This window comes from Sphaeramia orbicularis, chromosome 8 (assembly GCF_902148855.1).
Source record: "Sphaeramia orbicularis chromosome 8, fSphaOr1.1, whole genome shotgun sequence".
NCBI lineage: Eukaryota > Metazoa > Chordata > Actinopteri > Kurtiformes > Apogonidae > Sphaeramia > Sphaeramia orbicularis.
Genome location: NC_043964.1, coordinates 28,144,512 through 28,158,683, shown reverse-complemented (window position 1 = coordinate 28,158,683; position 14,172 = coordinate 28,144,512). Strand labels below are relative to the sequence as shown.

At 38.2% G+C, this 14,172-nt stretch overlaps 1 long non-coding RNA gene across 1 annotated transcript in view; it reads left to right on the top strand.

The window, feature by feature from the left end:
- The window catches only part of LOC115424743 (uncharacterized), a 68,995-nt gene that overhangs the window by 36,975 nt on the left and 17,848 nt on the right, over positions 1–14,172 (top strand). Inside the window, exon 2 of the long non-coding RNA XR_003936129.1 lies at positions 11,556–11,618. This is a non-coding gene — a long non-coding RNA (uncharacterized LOC115424743). The remainder of the gene's footprint in view (positions 1–11,555; positions 11,619–14,172) is intronic.

Sequence of the window (14,172 nt, the reverse complement as noted above, 5' to 3'; positions counted from 1 at the left end):
CAGATTTTTAAGGAAACAATGTAGATATAAACATTATCATAATGTAATTTTACTGTTTTCGCTGGTATTATTTTACTGGTCCAGCCCACTTGAGATCTTACTGGGGTGAATGTGGGCCCTGAACTAAAATGAGTTTGACACCCCTGAAATACAGTAATCAAACTCAAATGACAGATATATGTAATTGAGGCACTTTACATGGAATATTTAATAATATAACAATGGCCTTTATCATTCAAAATTAGATAAATATTAACAATAGTAACTGTAAACTCCATATCTTTGACTTTGAAATAAAAAATTAATCATTGTGCCTATATTTGTTACTGCCTGTAAGGGTAAGAGGGCTATTGAGGTTCTATGTCATCTTAAATGTAAGGGTTTAATCTTAATTATATGAGTTTTATTGTTTTCCTGTCTCTCTGACACTGGCAGACATTGTGTGGTGTATATCCAAAAGAAAGATTTACAACACAAATTCTGAACAGCAGTAGGTTCTAAAGTGCATACAGTTTTTTACCGTACAGTGTGAAGTAAACTGATACAGATTGCATATAAACATTAACATGTAAGTTGTTTGTGTATTAAAGTAACTTCTGTAGCATTTCCTAAGTGTATTACAAACTTTGTGAGTAGATAGATTATTATAGTAGTAGTCTGCAGTTGTTAGTAGTAGTATTTGTATTACAGTCGTTGTCACTGTCTACGTAGCAGAGAATAGTGCGTCTGCATAAAGTAACTTTCCATCCATTCAGGAGTGACTGTAGTCTACAACAGAAACCTTATCTCAAATGTCTCAAACTGTGTTACTAATGAGCACTGATAAGTAAGGTATTTAGGGCATTTGACTGCCGTGTCATGTGCAATTAGAGGTGATATAGCTTGGTAGGTCAGACAGCTGACAAAATAAGCCAAGTGGGGAAAACCCATCAGTTTAGAGCCCATCGGAGTCACTGAACATGTGGTCGATTTGACTCACTGTTAACCCACCTGTTGACTAAACAAAGGCACTAGACGTTTTTATGAAGACTAATATTCCTCGTTTCCAGTAACTACACTAAGTATTTCTGTATGTTCTAGCACAAATAAGCACAATTTTAAGGATTTGAATTATTTGTGTGGTTCTGTGCTTGTATATTAATAATCTTTAACCCTTTAGCCCCTGACGTGTCTGTGGTGAGCATTCTGAATATATGATTTATTTTAAATATTCATAAAAATTCAACTGTTTGCTTTATATGAAATTTTTCAAAATGTGCTGATTAAATAGCTCTTCTTCTTTTCATAGACATCTGAGCATGCTCAGTGCATTGGGGGTAAAACAGAGCAGTGAATGAGACCTGTTCACTATAAAAATAGACAGTATGGGCTTTTTTTTTTTTTTTACACCATTTTCCTTGTGGTTTTTTTGTTTTTACTGTTAGTTGGAGTGTTGCGGTGATTTGCCTTTATCTTTTTTTTTTTTTTTTTTTAATGAATTTTTGCAGAGTTTTGACCATGTAACTGCTTTTTTGAGTTCAACCAGGTGCCATAAAGTGATTTAGAAAAAAAAGAGCCCCAAAACAAAAACTACTCAGCCAAAAATTCAATTACTTGTTCAGTGTGTTCCATTTCACAGTTAAATCTCTTACTGATATACATTCTGTCTTATTTAGTCAAACTTGTAAACTTCAATTCTTCTCTTTGTCTTTTTCTCTTATTCCATCCTGTTTTGACCTTAAAACACACAGTAAATCAAAACCACTGAAAAAAAGGAACACAAGCGCATACTCACAGCAGCTTTTATAACACTTTTACCGACATGAATTCACAGCAGCACGTTTACTTGAAATAATATCTCAGGGGTTAAAGGGTTAATCAATGGAGGAGTACTTACTCAACAGGAAACACTCTTAACCAGAAATATTTCTTATGTACCTCCCATGTACAGTATCTGTTACTGTAAAGTCACGTAGACTCTAAACCATGACTGCTTTTTCCACACCTTTTAAAAGGAGGAGCGCAATAACGGGTATTAAACAATTATATAATTAATTAGATGCAATGAATACTTTACAATAGCAACTCATTATGCCTCTCTTCTACCTGCTTATTATGTTAAAGCTGTAAATGCCATGGATTAGTTTTGTCAGTAAGAGCAAGAAAAGATATTCTAAACAATGCAAAAATAGACCAGTGTATCATCTGAAGGAGTCTGACACTGCAAAGGTTCGCAGAGAGCAGGTGTAGGTGGCATCTGAGAATAGCACTTGTATTGTGAAAGTAAAACAAACACAAAATATTCGTCTTGACAGGTGAGATGTCAGTGAGACATATTGTAACTGGAAGTGATGGCTGAGCAGAGCGTAGTGGAACCGGACCTAGCTTGTTCAGGAACCCTCTTGCTCACAGCCAGTGGTTTTGTTTGGCACTGTCCCTTTGTTGACACTGTCAGGTTCCCATGCCTATTAGGTTGCTGTCGACGAATGGGCACCGCGATGACATGCTCTGCACAAAGCCATTGGTTGGTAGGTTATCACCTGCCTGTTTGGCTGGAATGCCTGTTTTAGACAGTGCTGATGTAGGAGGATGTGCGGGTTTTGTTTTTTTTTTGTTTTTTTTTTACATTACACAGTTACAATGTCAATAGATGACGCATGTTTACAGTTTTTAGCTTCTATCAATCACTTCCGACTCTGTCAGTTTGTGGTGTATGTATTTATCTGCAGAGACCCTGCCCTCTGCCTGTACTTTATATTTCTGTCTTCTATTGCTGTTTTCTTATACAGGTAGTTTTGCACAGGTGGAATAAGATAATGATGCAGTAACTGATGCTCGTTCCACTCTTTTTGTAGAATAACCCTGTGAAGAAAAGTCCAAAAGTAACGTTTCATTTTTCTATTTCATATTTTCTTGCCATCACGGCTCGCTCTCTGATTCATTCTATTGTTTGCTTGACCTCTCCGTTCTCTCCCTCTGTCATTGAATGGAAAGAATGAGTAAAGTTTGAAGACTTTATACAAACGTTATACAGTTTACTTTCAGACTTTAATGCGGAAAATATGTCTTTTTAAATTTACATTTATTCTGTGTCGAACCATTTATCTTTTGAGTGTATTTAGGTCAACGAAATGTAATGGTCTGCATCAACGTGAATAAATTATTCTTGTGTCCAGTTTTATAATAACATTTATATATTAACATCAAAATAACAGTACAATAATTTCCAGTCAATCCACAATAACATATATTTAGCATCTGCTTGATATTTTTCTTCATTTCTCAGTTTCCTATTTGTAATAAAATAAAGGAGTGATGAATAAAATATATAGGTTTCATTTTATGACTTTCTTATGACTGTACTGAATCCTTTTCCTTCCTTGTAACTCCATACTTCATAATCAATAATTCATATTTTCCATAGAAACCTGGAAGATGCACATGTTTTCTCATCAATTTGCTTTGCTTTTCTAGCCTGCTGCACAAAAAAGTAATAAATAAACACACCTTTACTTCTGCCTGGCTGTCAGCCTACTGAATCCAGGGTTGTACTGCTAGTTAAAACAAGCTAATATGTTTAACATCAGATTGTTTATTGTAGCTAGCAGGTTTTTCCAAACACTTCCAGCTCCTTATGTCCCTGTCCCATGTTCAAACAACAGGTCTTACTGCACAATTTGGATTTAGGGTGAAATCTGATTTTTGTATGTGCTCGTTCAGATTATGCACTAAATGTGACTTCTATCAGTTTTGAGTATGAACTGAATGCAACCCTGAAGTGACCCGCATGCGCAAAAGAGGTCCAGACATATGTTTTTCCTGGGATGCAGAACTGTGACGTTTGTTGCATCTTAATGATGTTAAGGTCGGATAAATGCAACCTGGCCTTTCAAACTGAAGTCGCATTGCAAAATATCGGATATGTATTGGATTTAGGACCACATATGAAAGTGGCCTGGGCCGGATTTGAAAATATCAGATTTGTGCTGTTCAAACTGTCTTTAATAGATTGGATACAGGTCACATATGGGCAAAAAAATCTGATTTCGGCCACATTTGCGTGCAGTCTGAATGTAGCCTTAGTTGGTAGTAGCATGATATAGCACAAAATGTGTTAACATGGACAAACTGTATGTGCTGTGCAGGGTGTGAACAATAGGGATGATGAGTTTATGAGTTCCTCTAATAGAGCTTAACATGTAAAAAAAATAAAATAATACAGAAGAGTTTGCTTAAATCCAATTAGACCCTTCTGTGACATTATTATATTATCTGTAACATCAGTCCAGTTCTGAGGTCTCTACACTGGCTCCCTGTCTCTCAGAAAATAGACTTTAAAATTCTCTTGCTAGCATATAAAGCACTGAATGGTTTAGGCCCAAAATATATCAGAGACCTTCTAGTCCAGTATGAGCCATCCAGACCACTCAGGTCATCTGGTGCAGGTCTGCTCTGTGTTCCAAAAGTCAGAACTAAACACGGAGAATCAGCGTTCAGTTTCTATGCCCCGTATATCTGGAACAAACTACCAGAAAATATCAGGTCTGCTGAGAGTCTGAGTTCTTTTAAGTCAAGGTTAAAGACTCACCTGTTCACTGCTGCCTTTGACTAAAAGGCTTTTGACTTTTTAAATTTTATATTCTCTTTCGAAACTTTGCACTGCAACTCTTACTTTAATATGTGTGTATTTTTTATATTTTTGGATTTTATGTGTTGTTTTCTTACTTGCTGTTTTTAATCACCTTTTACATGTTTCTTTTATAATGTTTTCAATGTATTTCTTTTTCCCTGTTGTTGTATTTCAACGTCCTGTGTGAAGCACCTTGAATTGCCTGGTTGCTGAAATGTGCCTTACAAATAAACTGGCCTTGCCTTGCCTATTAGACATGCTCCTAATGCACATATGCAGATCTACACCCTTCCTGATGATGAAGTTCTGCATATCTTTTTGATGGCTCATCCCTGTGTGGGCACTCAGACCCTATTGAGACAAAATTCCCCAGGCAGTAATGAAGAGTGTTACAGGCTTTAACCGTGGGCTTATGGTGTGAGGCAGCGTGGGAAGTTTGGTGAACTTCCTGACCCCACGCACCACCGCAGCACATTGACCCTTATCACGTGACAAAGGAATGTTCCGCATCTTTTGTTTTAACATCCACGGCACTCACAGAGTTGAGAGCAATTTTGCATACTATAGAATGATCACTAGCTTGGCATTTTGCCTCCCCATTCTCCTCCAGTGTTATTCCCAAACAGGATTTGCAGGCAGCTCTCTCCTGCATCTTTTAAATCACTTCAAGCGCTACTGAAGCCTTTTTCACCCAAAGCGGGCACCAATCTAATGGCATAATTTGAGCCTGCACACATCGAGAGAATCAACCCCTTTTTTCTATGCTTAAGGTTTTGTGAACAGGGGAAAACAAAAGGCCGGCCTAGTGAAGCGCATCTCGGCTGGCGAGCTGAATAGAGGGGCCCCTTTCATGGCTGTTTATGAGCACCCCTCTTCAAAAACACACATACAAATCACATCCAGTTCTTCCAATGGTTCCTCTGATACAAGGATGATGGGGAGGGAAAGAAGGAGGGGACTCGGATCATGTGGTGCCTCTCTCCCTTTTCATCTGTTCCAGTTGATGGATTTCCACACAATGTCACCCGAACTTCACTATCAGACTCATCAGTTTGTTGTCATGGGATGAATCAGATGTTACATAAGAACAAGTAGGGCATCTCTGCTGAAAACATCATTATAATGTTTCATATAACAGATGCTTGACAGAAGGCAAAAATAAAGGCATCGTTGTTAAACTGTCAGCTGCCTTTAAAAAGTAAGATACAATTTATGGAGTGAATTATCTATGATGACAGACTGGTAGGAGGAGCATTTATTACACGATATAAACTGCAGCACAGTAAAATGCTATGGGTATAGACAGTGTACGTTAATGGAGGGCAGCTACTGTATGTGTGTATGCGCAAACTTGACGCATGCTTCTTTTCTCGGGTCAGACATGAAGGTCAGAGAGCTGTCAACTTTTAACAAATTGCAAGTCATCCCTCCATAAAGTAGATCTTCTTGTAACTACCTTTTTCCGCTCTGTGTCATATCTTGTTTAACAGGTAGGGTTTGATGGACAGGAGGAATGCAGGTGGAGGGATTTGTTTTGTAATAGCAGTCCATTCTTTGGGTGTTCTTAAGCAAACAGAGTGGCGCTATGTCCTGTTTTTACTGGTTTCACACGTCACTGTTCAAACTCTCAAACAGGCAGGTCTGTCGAAGTGAGCAAACAGCGCTCTAATACTTCACCACTCTGACCTTCTGCTAACTTGATACACACAGACAAACACACACCTTTTACTCATGCAGGCAGTCCATGGTTGGTAGAGGGATGTGTGAAATGTTCATTGCAATCTTGGATATTTGTGGTTTTATTTGTTGTGCAACCAATTAAAATGACGTAGACAGACGTAGAATATGTTCTTCTTTGGTTTCACATGCTTTGAGTGTAAGGAGGTGTAAGATAGTGTAGCTGCTTTTGTCCATAGTATTAACCCATAAAGACCCAGGACTATTTTTGTGACTGTTCCAAATATTTTTTTCTCTTTCCCATCTTTCTGAAGTGATTTATAACCATTTATTATAATATTATCATCTGTATTTTGCTTTTTCTTTTTTTTTTTTTTTAGTGAAAATAATGTATGTTCCTATTTTTAATTCGCTGATTATGTAGATCACAGGTGTCAAACATGCAGCCCGGGGGCCAAATCCGACCCACCAAAGGGTCCAGTCTGGCCCTTGGGATGAATTTGTAAATTGCAAAAATTACACTAAGATATTATCAGTCCTTTTAGTTCAGGTTCCACGTTCAGACCAATTCAATCTCCAGTGGGCAGGACCAGTAAAATACTACCATAATAACACATAAATAATGACAACTTCAAATTTTTCTCTTTGTAAATGTAAATATTTTCATGTATTTACACTAAAACAATGTATAATTTCATAAAAAATGTGAATAACCTGAACAAATATGACCAACCTGAAATGTCTTAAGAGAAGTTAGAACAATTTTAACAAGATTCTGCCTGTTACTAAATGTTTTATGTGTTTGTAGATCCACTGTGATCTGTAAGTACTAATGTACATGTGTAAATGATAAACTGAGGCAGAATATTCTTAAAATTACACTTATTTTTTCAGTTTGTTCATGTTATTCACATCTTTTGAAAGGATAGTTTGTAGATGTACACCTTTCCATAATGTAAATTTACTTTTTTTGCTCTAAAACATAGAGATAAGTTTGGAGTTGACATTATTTATATATTATTATGTTATTATTTTACTGGTTCGGCCCACTTCAGATCAAATTTAGCTGAATGTGGCCCCTGAACTAAAATGAGTTTGACACCTTTGATGTAGATGGTCATAAAAGCTCAGAGTAAATTCAAAGATTATTAGATCAGAAACAGAGAAAAGTCAAGAAAAAGTGACTTTTTCAGGAAATATATCAAGAACAAGTATCTCCATCCACTGTCATTGTTTCAACTCCATGGGTTTTACTGATGAGTCAATGTTGTAAAAGATGACGGTGTTTCCACGGTAACTACGGAGCGTCTGAACATCTAAATGGGTCATATCTGATGACTATGAAAAGATGACACACTGAATTTTACACCAATTATTATATGTATTGATAGGATTAGTGGATCAACAGGTATTAAACGCTTTAGATCAGTAGATGGTTTTGGTCACCGGTGGCTGTTTGGGTGTTTATGGGTTAAAAAAACAAATAAATACATTTTAAAAAAGTGATCTTTGAGTCATTTCTGCAAAGAAGGTGCTTCAAAATGTGAACCACTGTCCATTTTGCTACCATATATGGATGGTGATACCCCACTTACTATTCACAATTTCCCATAAATTTGGAATAAAATATTTTTACCTCTTCTCATGAAAGATTGCCACAATGTGATTTATTCTTGATATATAAAGTGTAACTCGTACGCAGTATATAGTCACTGAAACAGGTCATAGGTGATTACTGATCTGTAGAGATAGGAATAAAAAGATGAATGTGTCATAAAAACTAAATTATTCCAACTTTATGGGCAACAGTGTGTTTTTTTTTTTTTTAAATTACAGTATTTGTTATTTCTTGATATCCCAAGTGAACATTAGTTAAAAATCTGTTTTCCAAGAAAGCAGCACAGACATAATTGCAATAATTAATAAAGACTAAACAACTTTCATACATTACAAATAAATAAATACAACATTTAGATTATTAAAGCTTGAAAAGGATTCTATGATATATACCCTCTAAATCAAATTCCTGCCTTGTGGCTTTCCTCATATTTGAAGAAAACTGGAGTGTTGTTTTATAATGTCTATATGACAGTGAATGCATCATTTTTAACACAACACAGGTCTCATAAATGTAGCAGCTATTTGTCATGTGTAAGTACCATAGTGAGTGTCCCACTTCAGGCTCTGAGTGCCCTTTTTTTTAATGTATGTGGGTTGAATTCAGGGAAAAACAGTAGGTATTCTGTGGGAAAGTTGGAAGGCTCATAAAAAGATGGATTTTCAAGTGCTCCCCAAATTCCAACAAAAAAATTAAAACAATACAATGTCTATTTTTATTAATGGCATGAAAAAAAAAAAAAAAAACTAGAGGAAATGTGTAGTGCTCCCCGGTCGGTGCACAGGACTGTATGTCTTAGGCTGATTTAGTTTATGTAAGCATGTGAGCAGTTGGGTGTGCATGTGTTTGGACTTGTGTGTGTATGTGTGTGTGTGTGTGTGTGTGTGTCACTGCAGCGAGCCTTTACAGTCCTGCCAAGCACCCTGCCATGTTGTTCTTTTATACAATTATAAAGGAACAAAACAACACCCACTGCTTCTATGGATGGGTTTGTGATCCTCTCTTTACTGTTCTCGTCTTTTTCCGCTTGTTTTAAATCTGTCTCCGATATACGAGGCATTCCTTTGTGGTTGTGTAACATGATTTGAGGCAAACAGAGACACAGAGGGCAAAAGAGACAGAAAAGGAGAGAGAGAGAGAGAGAGGGAGAGGTTTGTCATGCTGGGTTTCATGTCCTACTGTGCGCTCATATTTCTCAGCCCACCTAGCAGTTGCGAGTTGCTGGCTTATCGTCGGCCTCTTCAGCTCTTTCCGTCATGCATGGCCTACCTTAATCTCTCTTGTGTACTGTAAACCGCCCCTAATAACCCTGCACACGATTAAAGCAAACATCTTAATAACAGCCTGCCTCATTATCAACCCGCACTGAGAAAACAAGTAAGGTTCGACCTCACCTCAGTTGATCGTGCACATATGGACCAGAAGAAAATACAACCTGCTTTTATTTATCTACAAAAGGATAAATCTAAGCTTGTGGTCGTATTCTTTCCGATTTGTCATTTTTAGAAAGTGCAGGAATTTAATCCGGGGTGAATAACTCGCCGTGTGAGTAGAGTTTTGTACAGTTTATGCTGACAGGCTGCAACAATGAGAACGAGATGAGGATTCAGTGTAGTGTGTTGCTCTAGAGGGTGCTGTTTACTGAGGAAATGTGCTCGCTTTCCGCCTTGATCCCTGCTGCTTCCACTAAATCTTATCCTCAGTGCATTCTTACAAACTTCAAGTAAAAACAAAACCTCAAACCGGCCATAATTTAACATTTTGGGTGTACTGTTTTGACTTTTTACAAGACATTTCTCACTGTTTTGATCGCATTAACAAAACTTTCTGAGAAAATACATGGAAAAATTATAATAAATACAGTGATTTCTTGATGGAAATGTGTGTCTCTCGAAGAATGTGTGGTATTGTGCTTCGAGGCTTTTTTTGACATTACATTAGTCTATTGTAATCCCCCTGTTTGTGTGTGTCTGTGTGTGTCCTTCTCACCTGTGGCTGCTGCTCCACACACAGGCATACAAGCGCCTGTAGATGTTTACACAAGTTTCACGCAGCCAACAAAGGTAGATGATGAGCTGTCTGTCAGACCTCCTCCGGTGCAGCGGTCGATGGGGAAGAATGCATCCATGGCGGTGGCTACACCTGCGCTGTCTGTGGTTTCCTGCGGCGGTATTGCAGGGTGTAATCCCTAACATCGCCTGTGTTTACGCTTGTGTTTTAGTTACAAGCCTGATACTCGCATGCTTTAGAGCTTAGATGGGACTTGTGCTTCAGTGACTGCTCAGCCTGGCCCAGGGGCATCCTCCCTGTCCCGCCACCCATTCTCAGCCGATCCCAGTCCGTACAGACACAGTAAACAGACAGTAGCTTCACTCATGTGTCATGCATACTAGAACACCTCTAAGTAAACACTGATCACAACCTGAGCTGGGGTGTTGTCTGTTTTTGATCGATTTATAAAATATCACAGTAGCTCAGTGTTCTGTTAAGGCTGTTATGTAAAAGCTAATTTATACCTAAACTCGATCTAAATTTAGAAAGAGCAAAACATTTGGACTTGGATTGCCATAACAGGCTCATTTACGGGGAACATTAAATTGTGGTTGTTTCCTTATGTACTCAGAGTATTTGAGGAGGTCTTTTTTTGTTTTATATGGTTAGTATTTCGGTCATGAGTGACGCTGGCTGCACCACTTAGGTCATGAATAAGGAGGAGAAAGTTTCAGTGCCAGTGACTGAACTCACTTTTATTTTAGTATAGATGCTATATTTAGACATCAGCTTGGGCAAAATGCTCGTCCCAAACTCCCCGAATGACACACCTTTCGAGAAGTGACTCCTAACATCTGCTATTTTTATCATCATCTTGCTTTTTTCCCCTTATTTTTATTCCCTCTCCTCTCTCTCTCTCTCTTTTTCTGACAGACACACTATAAATGATGCAGTCTGTTTTTCATTTATAAGATTTGTTGGGTGGATTATTACAGAGAGGATCTTAATTCCCACTAAAGGAAGGATATGCTTCAGCAGTGTTTATAAAAACACTGTGCTCTGACGTGAGTAGCAGTGGAGAACCAGTAACAGGTCCTGTCTACTAACACACCCTCCTCACACTCCTGCCCAGTAAAAGGTCTGTTGTAATGCTGGGACTACAACCCTTCAAAGTTCGATGGCCAATTGGATAATGGGCTTTGGTTTTGCCCATTTTGTGGAGGAAAACCAAGCTGTGACAGTGCATAAAGTTACATATGACTTGTGCTGACAGAGTCAAAACCTACACTATGTAAAGTCTAGTCTAATATAAGCACAGTATTGAAATGTTGTGGTTCCTCCTCTTCTGTATGATGTGACATTGATGAGATCCACCCGTCGCTCGACTGTTATTTCTGTCTCTGACCCATTATTGTCAAGCGACGCTCCGCTCTACAGTAAAGTGGTCAGTGTTTTGGAACTTGGTCCTGTGGGTTGAGGCTTTCAACCATTTTTCCATTTCTACCTCATATTACATGTTCTTACACTGTTTTACCTAAATGAACCCAGCTGGACAAATGGAGAGTGAAGAGTTAAGCAAATAAAGGCTAGAAATGAAGCCCTTACCAATTGATGTGTGAAGTGACGTTAGGTTTCTTTCTTTTTTTTTTTTTTCCACAGTGAAGGAATCCAAATGTCTGGACAGAGATATCAACCTTTAAAGGCGTACCAAGGGATACTGTGGTAAGTGTACTGTGTGTTCCTAAAGGCACCCATCTGCGCTTTAACCATGTGGCCTTATTATCCTCGCTTAGCTGTCATAAGTTGATGTAATACCCTTAACTCAGAACTTGGTGAGGGAAATTGTCAGGGTAAGTAAGGTTAGTGTTTTGTTTGAACCTCGTGTGGTTTTCAACTGCAATGTACTCAGACGTGAGTTATAGGGAAAAAAATTATTTATATATATATATATATATATATATATACATATACATATATATATATATATATATATATATATATATATATATATATATATGTATATGTGTATATATATATATATATATGTATATGTGTATATATATATATATGTGTATATATATATATATGTATATATATGTATATATATATATATGTATATATATATATATATAAACAATTCAAATTTTTAATCAGATTAGTCACAGGGTTGCTGTGGATTAATCACAATTATATATCATTCATTTTTAATCTGTATTAATTCTGTTTCATTTTGCGTGAACAGACTCAGGAAAGAAAGGAATATATATGTACTTAACGTGTTTATTAAACACCTAACAGTTTCAACAAAACAACTTGAAACAACTTTTCCATCTTGGTTTTTTTCTACACATATTTCCATCCAGAGGGCCACTGTGCTGTTAGCGTCTTCCATCTTTATGGGCTGGTTCTGCTCCTGTCCCTACTGAATCAACTGCCCATTTGCGCATGCGTGCCGCTAACTCTACTTCGACAACTACCCAAACTGTGTTGGCAGAGACGTTCAGAGTCATTCTGCGCTGCAGATGGGTTATTGCGTTAATATTTTTAATCAGATTAATCATGATGATGGATTAAAACGCATTAATGCATTAATTTTACAGCCCAAATATATATCTGCAAACTGTTGGTGCCAACTGGTGTGTCTTTTAAACAGTAATGTTAAATTTCTGTCACTTACAAAATTGGGTTCAATCTTCACTCTGACATTAAGCCCAAGCCTTTTAACTTCACTGCTCTCAGAAGCCACAGTCATCAATAGTGTTTTGTGACTGCAGTGTAAACTCTCTACAGTACTCGATGTACTCAGCCACTCTCTCACATCCCAGCAGCCCCCCTCCCTGCTCATTGGTTCCCCCATCCCTTACTCCCCTCTTTCAGCTGGTCCACCCTCTACCAACCAGTGTGTGTCTGTCAGCGTGTCACCCCAGGGTGAGGCCCCCTCTCTCAGCCCCTCGGGGCCCTTTTGACTCTGCAGCATCCTCCGTGTTTGCCCAATCATTTGGGAGCCGGATGCAAGGATGAATTGTTAACTACAGCAGGGCAGCCTGTGCCCCAACAACCCCCAGCCTCCTCTGCTCTCCCCCGACCTGCTGTTGACTCATCTCCATGGCGATGGGGCAGGAATTTGTTTTCTCTCATGTGTCCGCTGCCAGCCCGCTACTCGCCACCCTCCGCCACCATTACCCCCTCTTCTCTCCATCTTCTCCGCTTCCAAGTAACCAATCAAAAGGAAGCTGAAGACAGTCACATGGTCAGGAAGTGTTGAGCGTGCATCCCACTGAGCAGAGCAGCACTGTCACTGCTGGGAAAGTAGGCCTTAGAGGAAAATATGTGTGATTTGTTTTGTAGGAAAGTCGAGTCATCAATGATTTCCTGACATTTTTAAACACTCTTACACAGGGTCACAGATGCACATGCATGTGTGCCGCACACGTTTACAAAAGTTTTGGACAATCCAGTTGTTTGGAGTTTGTTTCAGCCAGACCTACATGTGATATAATGTGCAAGTTATTATAAAATATATCCTGCCTAAGCTTCTTAAATCCACCTCCTGCAGCCATGGTGATGGCCATGGTTAAAATCATTTGACTTGTTTATTTTCGCGATGCAATGATTAACAGAAACCCTAAACAAAAGATAGGTTAGCCTATACGTACAGCTTTTACCACACTTAACATAGCATGGTAATACAGTGAAAAAGACACGTTTCTTAAATGTCTCTTTTATACAGTTATTTTTTAATAAAACAAAGGATGTCTTCTGTGACCTGAGATTTATCATTTTCTATTGAACAGATTTAGTCTCATCTTTTTTGTTTGGTTCAGAATAATTTCTATCATTTTCCCAATGCATCGAGTCCTATTAGTGTGTCCATGTGTATGTGTCTGTGTGTTTGCCTCCACACACATTATTAGCTTAGGGCAGGTGAGTGTTTGCCTACCTGTCTCCCTTTATGAGGTGAGTGTTTGCCCAAGGAATGCACTGTGTCCGATTTGTCATTGACTCTTATTGTTCATCTCATCCAACCGGTGCCTTGAGGTTGAGTTCTGCTGTGCCCTGGCAAGTGAGAAATATGTGCTTTTCTTCCCTTTTTCCTCTTTTGCTCAGTGCATTTGCACATGTTCTTGGATGAAAATGTGGCTTGGTGGAAAAGTATTAAAGATGGTAAATGCATTCTGAATGAAAATGAGTCCAGATCTGCATCAAGAATAAAACGGAAAGTGAATTATTAAACATCCTGATCAAGTTTAATGTCACCCATTTTAGTGAATATACA